Raw genomic sequence first — 12,484 nt, 5'->3', positions numbered from 1 at the left:
GAAGAAATTGGGTTGTCTCTGCTCCGTTTCTGAAATAAAAATGACAGCCCATATGCTGCTTTAAAGAACAGCTGAATGTAATGGTTAATGATTTTAGTGTACCATATTTATGAAAAGATAAAAGAATTGCTTCTAGGATGTTGGGGGTATTATTTTGGGTTGGCTTTTGGTTTGCTTTGGTTTTGTATTTGGTCATCCAGTAGCAGAATAACTCTCATCTCAAGGAGAATTTCATATTTCTGAAGATCAAAAACTATGGAGTGAGAAATATCTCATTTTTTTCACTTCAGAATCAAAAAAAAACAACCAGAAGAACTTGGAAAAATATAACATATTCAATGTTTGATCCATTCTGTTCTCAGCCTTTAAAAGAAATTATTAAAAATTCACTCTGAAGCTAACTTTGTGCGTCTCCTGCAGATACAAGCCTAGTTGATAGAGTAGGTTCAGATTTGTAGACATGTACATGTAGATAGAATAAACAAGAAGACTAAGAATAGATAAGAAAGTGCAAACCAGTTTGTTGGATTTTGCTGAGAAACTCTCAGTAATGATATTTAATACATTGGTCATGATGCAAATTCATCATGGAGAATATACTTTGTATATTCAATATGGTGGTATGGGGAAGTTTCCTCATAAGGGATTAATACATATAAGCTAGTTTACCTTGTATAGCTTTCTTAGATAAGTTATTTCTGAATTATATTGCCTCAGATACTCATAAAATGAAACCTAGAAGTAAGCCATACCATCCAGTAGCTGGAAACCTAATTAGTGATACATTTTTATATTTTTGCAAGCCATGACCAATTACCCTGTGGAAATTGAAGTGCAATCAATCTTTTCAGCTGAAAATTGGAGATGAAGTCTTGGTCACTCCTGAAAGCTTATTGTCAGGGAAGGAATTTACAGTCAGAAACAGAAATCTTGCCCTTTCTGAGTGTATTGACTACAAAGTGAAGCTAATCTGATACTGGTGCAATTCTGGGGAACTTCTGCAGTTCAGACACAGATTAGAAGCTGGTTTTAAGGACTTTAAGTTCTCAATTAATGGTAAAATGCTATAATTAGTAGACTTAGCAGGAGAAAAGTAATGCTAACTTGAAAATGCTTTCAAGCAACTCATTTATTTATTGCTCTTGAAAGACACCATTATGCTCCTTCATAAAGTAAGGAAATGCACCCCATCAGAAGATTAATACTAATCTATTACAAGACAAATTTTAGCCATAGTATTTTCGCCTCCTTCTTTCTTCCTGTGATTTTCCACCTCTGTAACTTTGAGGATTAGTTGAAAGGGCAGAGGCTCCTCGTTCAGATGAATATGATGTAAAGATAATGTCAGTTGAAACCCAACAAAAAATGACTCAAAATTGAGTCAACAGGGAATTGCTGGTCCCATCTGGTGATGATGCATAGCTGACTCTTATTCCGTAAGAGAAGGCTTGATTTTATTTGGCATGTTCCTTCTCTAATTGGTACAAAAGTGATTGATAGGATAGAAATGAGACCATCTTCTTACCCTGCTTGTTATTCTCTAAATTTCATCCATTTTTGTTTAGCACATTTTTATTTTCTCCTTATGCTTAAATTCAGATTGAATGTAGATAAGAACTGCAGGAAGAATTACTTCTCTGATAGACTGAGATCTGAATCATTGAATCATAGAACGGTTTGGGTTGTTCATCTGGTGCCTACCTCCTGCAACAAGTAGTAATACCTTCCACAAGATGAGGTTGCTCCAAGGCCTGCCCATCCAGGCCCTGACTAATTCCACAAACACACTGCTCTTATTAAGAGACCCTCTCCAGATTTTTTGTAGGTCCCTTTAGGTATTGAAAGTTTCTCTGGAGCCTTCTTTTCTCCAGGCTGAACAAGCCCAGCTCTCTCAGCCTGTCTTTCCCAGGAGAGGTGCTCCAGGACTCTGATCATCTTTGTGGCCCTCCTCTGGATGTGTTCCAACAGCTCCACATCCTAGTTATGTTGAGGGCCCCAGAACTGAATGCAGCTGAATTACTGTAGTTCAGAGTGCAGGTGAGAAACTGCAGTGTAAGAATTCACCTGGTACCTAACACTTCAACTCTTTACTTGTAGGATCTTTGTGAGACAATAGCCCCATATTCTTTAATTTTCTTTCATTAGCAGGCTGATGGGCTTGACTGTTTCAGAAGAAATTAAGACGCAAGAGTGGCCTGTGGCTTCAACAGAGAATATTGCTGAGTTTTATGTGGTGCTGTGCTTGAGGAGATAAAAAGCTGGAGGAAGTTTTTGCTGGAATATCAGCTGGGCACTGCTTCAAGAGACAAAGACAGTAAGTGAGGGGGAAGGAAAATTAAAATTAATCTTATATACACGTAGCCTTTAAGATTTCACAGAATCATAGAATGGTTGAGGTTAGAAGGGACCACTGCAGGTCATCTAGTCCAACCTCTGTGCTCAACCAGGGTCACCTAGAGCATATTATTCAGGATTGTGTCCAAACAAATCTTGAATATCTCCAAGGAAAGAGACTCCACAGCATTGTTCCAATACTCAGTCACCCTTACAGTAAAGAAGTTCTTCCTCGTGTTCAGGAGGCACTTGCTATGTTTTAATTTATGTCTATTGCCTTTTTTCTTATTGCCTGACGTCACCAAGAAGAGTCTGGGCCCATCCTCTTGACACCCTCCCTTCTTATATACATTTATCAGATCTTCGTTAATCCTCCACTTCTCTTAGCTGAACAGGCCCAGCTCCCTCAGTCCTTGCTCACAATAAAGCAAGGTTCAGATGCTCTGGAATTAATCATTCTACTAACCCTTCACTGGACTTGCTTCAGCAGCTCCATGTCTCTCTTGTACTGAGGAGCCCAGAACTGGACACAGTATTCCAGGTGAAGTCTCACCAGGACTGAGTAGAGAGGGAGAATTACCTCCTTCAACCTGCTGGCAATGCTCTTCCTAATGCAGCCCAGCATACCATTGGCCTTCTTGACCATAAGGGCACTTTGCTGGCTCATAGACAACTTCTTGTCCAGCAGAACACCCATACCCTCTCCCCTCAACACTTAGGCAGAAAACCTGACTAAGCTCTAAGGGCTTTTTCCCTAGGAAGCAATATCGGAAAGCTAAACAAGCAAAAAAAAAAATGCAATGAATGTTAAAGGACAAGTATTTCTAATGCATGTGATTCTCTAATTGTTCATGCTATCATAGTACTCTACTGAATTACGCATACTGGGCAGAACTCCAAAGCTCTAACCCATGTTTTCATGACACATGAACCTTTTGGTGTTAAGTCCAGAACACATTTAAATTAAAAAATAAATCTAATATTTAGGATGGTAGGGAGAGGGAGAGAAAGACAAGGAAAAAATACCAGGTCTTCTGCATTGCTTTAATTAATTTTATAGGTATAATTGGCAGTATGACTAGATATTCTTAAGTCCTTACGGAAGTAAAATTAAAGCAAGCGACTTTTTGTTTCGTTTGCTTTCTCTGTCTTTATATTGTTTGGCTTCCGGAGATGTCACTGAAGAATTAAAGATGTTCTTGAATGTCCAATCTTGAAAATTAAGCTAAAATTCCTCCAGATGGGGATATTTTCAGTACTACTGCTAGAGCTAGGGTTAACATTAAATATCTCAACAGTGCTCAGCATGTAGGAGATAGCATTTGTTTTTGTAGTATTACATAAAAAACACCCTGGTTCCTTAGAGAGTGATACTGTCTCTTTGGCTCCCAGTATCATTCTGACAGCTCTTGTTTGTGTCACATTTCAAATGTTTTCTAGCTTATTTCCTTCATAAAACACTTTGGCAACTTCTTGATTCCCCTTTCCTCCTGATAAGCCTGCCACTCCCCATTTTCTGGGGGCTATCAGAATTTAAGGCTGCACATTGTAGTCTTTATGATTACCTCTGCGTGCATATCCCAACAATTGTGCAGGTATTTAAGCATTGTCTTGAAATGCTTTAGTTGTCTTTTCAGAGTGGATTGATTTTATTGTCTATGGCTTCTTTTCTCATTGTCTGTTCTGTTGGGTTTTTTTTAAATGCTAGGCTGGGAGCAAGAGAGACAGAAATCATCTAGCTCCCTACAGAACACCATATAAATCATTGAGTAGTGATAGTGAAAATGTCCCCACATCAGTTCAGCATTTCTGCTCATCCTAAATCTGAAGAGATCACTTTGAAAGATAAGATATTAAACCATCTCCTGTGCTTTCACAGTCCTTAGTCTCTGGTAAATAGAGGTGAGAATTTCTGTCAACTGTGATTGTGTTTTGAAAACTGCAGACACTTCTTCTTTAGGAAGTTCCATAGCTTCTCAACGGCTTTCTTTTAGTAGTAGCTCCTTTTTCCACTCCATCTTACTGTCTTGCATGAAAACTAATTAATGGTACATTCTGTTTAATAAAAGCTTTTTTTTTTTTTCTGACAAAAAACCTGAGACTTTTCAATAACAGGAAGATCTTCAGAAAGAAAGAAAAAATTAAATAGTACATATTATTAAATATTATACATTACATATTATATATATATAATACAGAATGTAAATATTAACTCTTATATTTGTCCTGCTAAAAAGTTTGATTTGTCACCAGAGAAAAAGGAAGGTATGCATGGTTTAGTCATGAAAATTGTTCATTTTTTGGGGAGATGAAAACTGAACTGTGATTTTTTTAGTAATGCAGCCCTCCCCACTTCCTTCATTATCCCTTGTCAAGTTATCATCAAAGCACATATTACTCCTCCAGAGTATTGTGTGTGCTTATTAATAAAAAGAAACAGAAATTTCTGGACACTTTCTTCCTCTCCTCTTCCTCTCCTGTTCTCTTTCTTTTCTACTGCATCTGCTTTGAATTTTCGTTTTCATCTTCATTTTATTCCAGGGCTTAATTTTGCCAGTGAGCAGCAGAATGTCAAAGTAAGGCTCAGTCTATGACCGATATTCTGGAGAGACAACTATGTTGTAGTGACACTGAGGACTATATTCTTTGGCCATGTTAACCAGTTTGTCATAGTAACGTTTTTAAAATAGCAAGAAAGACAGCATAGCTTGCAACTTGCAGTAGCTGTGTAAGAGTTTAGCCATTGCTGAATTAAAATTTTTAAACCAAGCAAATATCACAAATATCTCTTTTATCTGCTGTTTGATCTGATTAGCTAACCCAGGCGGTCACACCTGTTCTGTGCTGTACAGGTACGCCTGAGCCGATCCTGTCTGTATAGACAGCACTATTCTTAAGGCACTGGTTTGAGGAAATTATTTAGCATGCTATCACTTGGGAAGCAATGCTGGTACTCTGTCCAACTTGGAGGCATAGACTGTATTTGACTCACGGTTCAAACTTGCTTTTATAGATTCTATCAAAAAAAGTTGAACTATTATCCATGTTTTTTTTTCCTCTAGGTATTAGGTTGTTTTCCCCACAATGAAATGTTAATCTCAAATGCCAAGACAGCAGAGAACATTTTAGGATTACTCCATTACACAGTAAGCAGTAGCCTTTCTAGAAAGTGGATAGCAGCTGTTCAGCCTTTTTTCAAAGGTTACTAAATACATGTCATAGTGAAAACAATAAACATTTTGCATTCTTTTCACACATGGGCTGGTCCTAAAAGAGATTCCATTAAACTCTGTTGAGGCATTCTGCTCCAGTCTGGTTTCTCATGTTCACTTTGAATAAGTGACTTCAGAGAAGAAAGATAATTGTCCTTGTGCATGTATGGACGAGGAAATAGAAGAAATGAAACAGGATGCAAAGGATTTTTGAGTGTCTCTTCTGTTGTGATAATGGTTGGAAACTTTCTAATATTCTTGGAAGAACAGAAAGCTTCCATCTCCAAAATTGAGGTAGCCTGGCACTTTGCAAAAGCACTACATTTTATTTTAAAGAAGAAAGACTCCATAATTAATAATTCAGAATGGACAACATACTAACAAATCTAATTTAACATAAAATTTTGAAGAAACACGGAAGGTGCTAGTGAAGCTATTTCCTCCAATTTATCGTTTTTTATGGCTCTGGGCAGTTGAGGCTTTCCTGGTCTCTTAGCTTTCCCTCTATCTGCAGCTTTTCTGTTTCTCTTCTGGATAATAATTTTTCTTTTTGGCCTCCTTGTGAGTTCAACTGTTTAGCGGTCTTAGGTCCTCCAACATCTGCAATTGTAGCTGAAGGACAAATCAGCTCTTATTGGAGACTGGAGGAAGCAGGGACCACCATTCTGAGCATAAACATGAAATGCAGGAACATCTTTAAAAAAGCAACTGACTTTGTGAGCAACTTCCTGAATTCCCATTTCTGCTTTTAAAGCTCTCTGTGTCACATTAACAGCCTTTCTCCTTCATCAGTTTATTGCTATGACGATAAATGGGTTGTCACACACTGAGTACTCTGGGCTAAATCCTGCCTTCAGAGGTTTGAAATTTCGTTTTCATAAGTGGAAATTTGGTGCATGTGTATATATGAATTTTTGTACCTATGGGGTGGCATTTTCTTAAAATTATTAATTCAGTAAAGGGAGAATTGGAGGAGCTTTAATTTTTATGGGAAATTCAGTCATTACATTTCTGCAAACTGGATATAATTTCTACTTTTTACATCTTAAGTTACCACATGAATTCATGAAACAAGACTCCACACTAAAATTTATGAAATTCTGTACATAAATGGATTGTCCTTACAGTAATAAATTATATCAGATTTATTTTGTATTGCATATTCTTTTTAAAAGAACATGATGTTGCTGCTTGTGTATAGACAACAGATAACTTGCAGCAAGATGTTCTAAGCAGAGTAGCTAAGCATGGGAGGCAGCTAGGTGCTTAGAGTAGGATCTTGACCTTTTCATTGCCTTCATTAGAGGTGAGCTTTCTAAGAGCTATCTGTGAAATTCCCCCTCCTGGCTTCTTCTTCTTTTTTTTGCTTGTTTGTTTGTTTGTTTGTTTGTTTGTTTGTTAAAATGATTGACATAGAAGTAAACAGATTGCTGTTTCGTTATCATATTTTATGCTTCATTACTAGCACTGAAAATGAAAGGATCTATGCCTACTTTCTAGTGCTATTCTCTGTGAAAATGTGCAGCTCTTCACAAGCATTAACTCTTTAAAAATGTATTGTCATTATAGCAAGGTAAAACCCCACTATCTAGACTACAGTTTTAGAGTAAAAACCCCCACTGTTACAACGATATAAAAAACACAGCAACTTTTCCATGGCTAATGCAGTTCCTAATAGGAAAATGTGTTTGAGAAATAGTACAGTTCATGACAAAGAGCTACTGATAAAGTGTTCATAGTAAATGTATTTGAAATGAAAGGATGTTTATAATAATAAAATGTTTGCATAAGTGTGAAAGAGATTACCTGACACATTGTTTCTGGAACTGTATCAAAACCAGTTTTTTTCTCCTAAGACAAATTAAGTAGAGAAATGAAAAAAAATTGAAGCTAGAAAAGCAAAACATAAATCTGCTTGCAATAGAATTTTGCATTATTATATTATTGATAAGTAATATGGCTTGATGATAAAGATTTCTATTTTTGTGCCCGCATTGAATGAATTTTAGCAGAAGTAGTACTCAATGAAAGATAAAGGAGACTGAGGGAGATCTTGGTGACAAAGAGCTGTTGTGACAATGCTGCAATAAGATGTTTTCATTGGTACTGTGATTATTTCTCCTCCTTGCAACCTGAGCATGGTGGCTTTGTCTCATTCTTTGGAAATGGAAATGAATACAAAACTAAACATAATGGATCAAAACATGGAGAGGATATTTCTATTTTTTTTTTTTTATTTTTTCTTTTTAATTTTTTTTTTGTTAAAAATGTCATCTATTCCACTCTGAGAAAGCTGACTACCGTTGCAGCAGACCTGTGACAAAGATGTTGAATGTGCTAAACCAGTTCTAAGATGATCTAAAATACAAAGGTCAAGGTAAAGTTTACAGGGTGAATAGGAATGATGTCAAGTGCAACTATTTTAGAAACTTTTAGAGTGACTCAAAGCTTGCTGACTAAAATCGGTGGGAGACAAGACTGGGACACCAAAAAGAAAAGTTTGTCTCTAGAGATTCTCCAGCACATCACGCTATTCCTTTTATTTTCTCCCTTCTTTGTTCTTTTAATGATAGGACTTCAGGTTTTTTTTATAATTTCACTTTCTCTTATTCCTTAGTACTTCTCTTAGAAGTCAACAGTTTGAGAACTTAACTGCTTCCATCCTGTTGGATAGGAAAAACAAGGTATTTCAGGACCCTATGTTTGAGACAAAATCTTTTACCATTATTAACCTTTTAAATGTAAAACCTTACAGTGAACTCTGTGCAGAAAATTATAAAAGGTAAATATTAGCAAATCTTCCTGAATAACAACTGTGTCCCCAAAATACATTTTTGTCAAGAAAAAGGCTAAATTAATTCAGTAAGTTAATTGATAACTTTAGTTACAGCAATAGATCAAGGATAAACTGCCAAGGAAAAACATTTAAGACGCAAACCGCCCAATATTTACACATCTATCCTTAGTATTAAAAATAAAAGGACAAAACCGCAGAAAATGCATGGCGAATAACAGAGTTGTTTCTAAATGGAATTAGTTGTCATTTTAAGTTCTCTATGTCACATCAAGATAGCTTTCTATGATACGAAGTGACACGGAAGACAGGGAGGCTAGTCTCCTCCAACAAGTGCCTGTCTGCATGTTATGTGCTTTGTAGAGGTAGCAGTAGTTTCATCTGGGGAGCCATTGCGTAAATGGCCCTGAACTTTTTAGAACTGGATTTGCTCAAATCTGTGATTTTGAAATGTTGGAGAAGATAGAGGTCAGAGAGGGTAAGACATTCAAAACTGGAAGCCTAAATGAAAAACAATGTGTCTGAAATCAATGAAAGTAATTTTCCTCCTCTTTTGGCCAATATTCCAAGTATAAATACTTGAAGGGTTTGGCAGCATTTTGAGTATCCATTAGCACACTTTCCTTTTGGAATTATTGTAACTTTGACGGGTACAGACTGAGTGGCCTTTAAAAACAAGAATTATATTCAGTTTACAGCTACAGAATCTGACGCTGATTCTGCAATGTGAGCTCTTCTGTCAATGTCATCTGATGGTGGGCTGACAGTGGTTTTGGAAACACTCATCTAGTGTCTTTGAGTACATTGTAGCTGAGCTGTGGAAGATAGCACAGAATGGCTAAATGTGCTTGTTTCTCTTTACAGAGATGCAAGTAGTTCTTTCCCTGTCTCCTTTGTCACCTTCTGCTCTTTCATTTAACAAATGAGGAAAGAGGAGAAAAAGCAGCTCTGAATTACACATTGCTGGCCTACGGACTGTCAGGTTTGCACATTGAACCCAATGTGTCTAGTTCGGTGGCCATACAACATCCTTTATTTCTTAGCTTTAGAGCACAAACATAATCATTTATACTATGCAGAACCCTGAGTCAGAGGACCCAGGCGTATAATATTCTTGAGAATTAATGGTGACCTTTTGTAATGTAGCCCTTGATAGCACCCTTAAAATAGATGCTTATTTAAAGGAGAACCTATGGGGTGTTCTTTCTACTTCTAGAGAGTGAGACATAGAATGGTTAGGGTTGGAAAGGACCTTGAGATCATCTAGTTCCAACCCCCCTACCACGTGCAGGGAAGCCTCACCCTAGACCATGTCCCCCAGTGCAGGTATATGGATTTTTTCATCATTACTATTTTTCCCTATCAGTCTGTATTTTCTGAGCCCATCATTTTTCAAAATCTTTTCTGTTCCTTTTCTGTACTTTTTAACAACTCAATCCTCTGATATTCAAGTAATTGATAATTATCTTATGATTCACTTGAGTCATATTTCTGTGTTCATTTCCAAAGTGCTTGGAAAAGTATCAGGTGGCTTCCATCATATGACCTATCCTATTTTGCATCAGGAGGACAGGCTTTGAGTAACAGTTCAGGGAAGCTAAGGGGTCTCAAACCACTGAAATGAGTTTCAGATTTTAGAGTATGAGTATGCCTCCTTTCTTGGAACTTTCTGACACCCACACGTATTCCTTCAATGTCTGCAATATTTCATGAACTGGAACATTTTTCTCATTAATTTTACATCTCTGCCTCTGATATGAGGATGTCTGGGACTGCACACACACACAGGATGTATACCCTACTCATTATGCAGTCAAGGTGTTATTTGTAGTTATAGATTTTCATCCATAGATGAAAGACTAAGGAAACTCTCCTAAAGAACTTACAACACATTTGAATGATGTTGCTACTATTTTTTTGTATATATTTTTTGTGTATTTGGGGACTCTGCGTTTCCATAGCTCATTCTAACATCAACCCTTCAAACTTTTTCCTCAATCACTCTTCTCTTACTGGTATCCTAAGAAAAAAGAACATGTTTCCATTTTGTTTGCTCTTCTTTTAATATTTGTCCAATGTGTGCAATGGCTTGGGCTTATGATTTTGTTGTGAGGGTTTTTTTTGTGTTTTTTTTTTTTTTTTAAGGAAAGAAGCTTTCTAGCTTTCCTTTTTTTTTTTCTGTTATAGAAATCAGCAATGTCAAGTAAGGTCTTCCTTTTTTATGCTGATGTAGGTCCCTTATGATAAGAGTAAGATATGACTCATGCATATGTTACTACAGAAACCTCTCCTCTACAGAAGTAGACTGAGGTAAAAGCACTCACTGGAAGCTTCCTATATATTTGTATGATCTGGTGTGTAGCCTGATTGAAAAACTGGCCAGGAGACAGAGAAGAAAGTAGAGAAATGGAGATTTTTGACATTTCAGATTTCATCAGACATTTTACCAGACATTTGAAAAAAGCTAAAGTTGCTTTCTAAAAGAAAATGTTAAATAATTGACAGTAATATTCCTGTTCTATTTCTTTCACTATAACAGTATCTTAGAACTGTTGCTGTTTCATATGTAAAAAGAAAGGCATATGACTAGATGGATGAATTTAGGCATATTAAGATGAAAGAGCATTACAAAAGAGACTCAGACTTCCTTCTGGAAGTAACATTTAAATAAAAACATTTGTAGTATAGGGTTGGATTTGGAGCATTGTTCTTTTCCTTTTGTTACAGCTGTGCAACATGAGTGCCACCAGCATCAAGCTCTACAAAGAGGATCCTAAAGGCTACAAGAGAAGCTGAAGGGATTAAGGACTCAAGCCAATCCTTGTGGCTATGTTGTACCTACACTGAAATGGTGCTCAAAGGGAAACCCTACTTGCCCTTTTTTCACATCCTGATTGTGTTTACCCAGTGTGAAGGGAGAGCAAAATAAGACAGTGAACAGTTTTTGCCTGCAGTTCTTAATGTTGGCGCAAATCAGAACCTGGTATTACACGCAGATATCCACACTGAAACCTTTAGTGCTGATTACTTGTCTTACTGACTGCAGGATAGTAAGATAAACAGAGAGGTTGTATACCTAGTCCCACAGTCACTGAAATTGATAGAAACTTAGTGGAATTTTCAAGTGGACAGGTTTATACTATGTATGTAGAGAAGTGTCATTTGGAACAGGCTGTTGCATATGACAGAAGTGTTGTGCTAAAATACACAGGTGAGATGAAGGCATTGAATGAAGCACGTTTTTGCCAGGCTCCTTGGCCATGTCTGTATTAGTAAATCATATGGGCACAGAGGCACCCTCCGGCTCCAAGCCCAGCTGTGCCAAACGACCAGTCCTCCCTATTAAAACCCACTTCCAAACCACAGTGGGTCCATGTATACTGCCTCTGGGAATGATTCCCAGCTCATATTAGTTCATAAATCGTGCCAGGGAATTGTTCAGGGAGATTGCCATGATTTGCCTGATCAAAATAGCAGTGCAATGGTTTGACAGTAAGGGCAGTCAAGTTCCAGTTTAAACGTAATTTTGGGTTTTGAGTGTTTTCACAATTAAGTGCAGTGACAGAAATAGCACATCGCTCATTATGTAACAATGAAACTTTTATGTAGTATGGCTTTAAACAAAGTTTACAAAAAAAGAAAGGAAACAGAACAGGAGCACTAGTGACTTGTTAAAACTGAAGACCTAGGCTGAAGAGCAGTTTTATGAGGCTAGCCTGGGTTCCTGGTAATTGACTACAGGTCTCTGAACTGAGGCCTGGAGTAAAATAGTCCTCTCAGATGGCACTGAAATGCCTAGTCTTAATATTTGATGACCCAGTTTGTGGTCTTCCCACACAGCAAATGCAGTGGATTGTGGTTGCTGAGCAACATGCTGCTGAGCCAGAGTAGTTGAGTTAGCACCAGATGATGACAGTGGAAATTATGTATCAGGAGTACAAAGATTGAGGGAAAGTTTGCCTTCCGGAGTGAGAATCAGCTGAAGCCAGTTGGTATAGCATCAGGCAGAAGCTCTGGCTGCTCCGTGCTGCTGTGTTAATCCTGACAGTGAGCGAGGCAGCCCTTGGTCAGATTCTTTGGCTTAGAGCTTTTTCTGAATAGCAAAAGCTGGGTTCACCATGGAGATCTGAAATGCAACTTGTGT

At 37.4% G+C, this 12,484-nt stretch overlaps 1 long non-coding RNA gene across 2 annotated transcripts in view; it reads left to right on the top strand.

Moving 5' to 3' along the window:
* Positions 1-11,737, top strand: part of LOC136011159 (uncharacterized) — a 178,972-nt gene extending 167,235 nt beyond the window's left edge. The window contains exon 4 of one of the 2 annotated variants that reach the window (XR_010611244.1): positions 11,068-11,737. This is a non-coding gene — a long non-coding RNA (uncharacterized LOC136011159). Of the gene's footprint in view, positions 1-2,145; positions 2,195-11,067 lie in introns of those variants that run through there. The other variant, XR_010611246.1, reaches the window with a different exon arrangement.
* Positions 11,738-12,484: the final 747 nt, after the last annotated feature.

The sequence above is a fragment of the Lathamus discolor genome, chromosome 3, assembly GCF_037157495.1.
Source record: "Lathamus discolor isolate bLatDis1 chromosome 3, bLatDis1.hap1, whole genome shotgun sequence".
Classification (NCBI taxonomy): Eukaryota; Metazoa; Chordata; class Aves; order Psittaciformes; family Psittacidae; genus Lathamus; species Lathamus discolor.
Note: the sequence above shows the minus strand (reverse complement) of the source record. Positions and strands in the feature narration are given on the sequence as shown.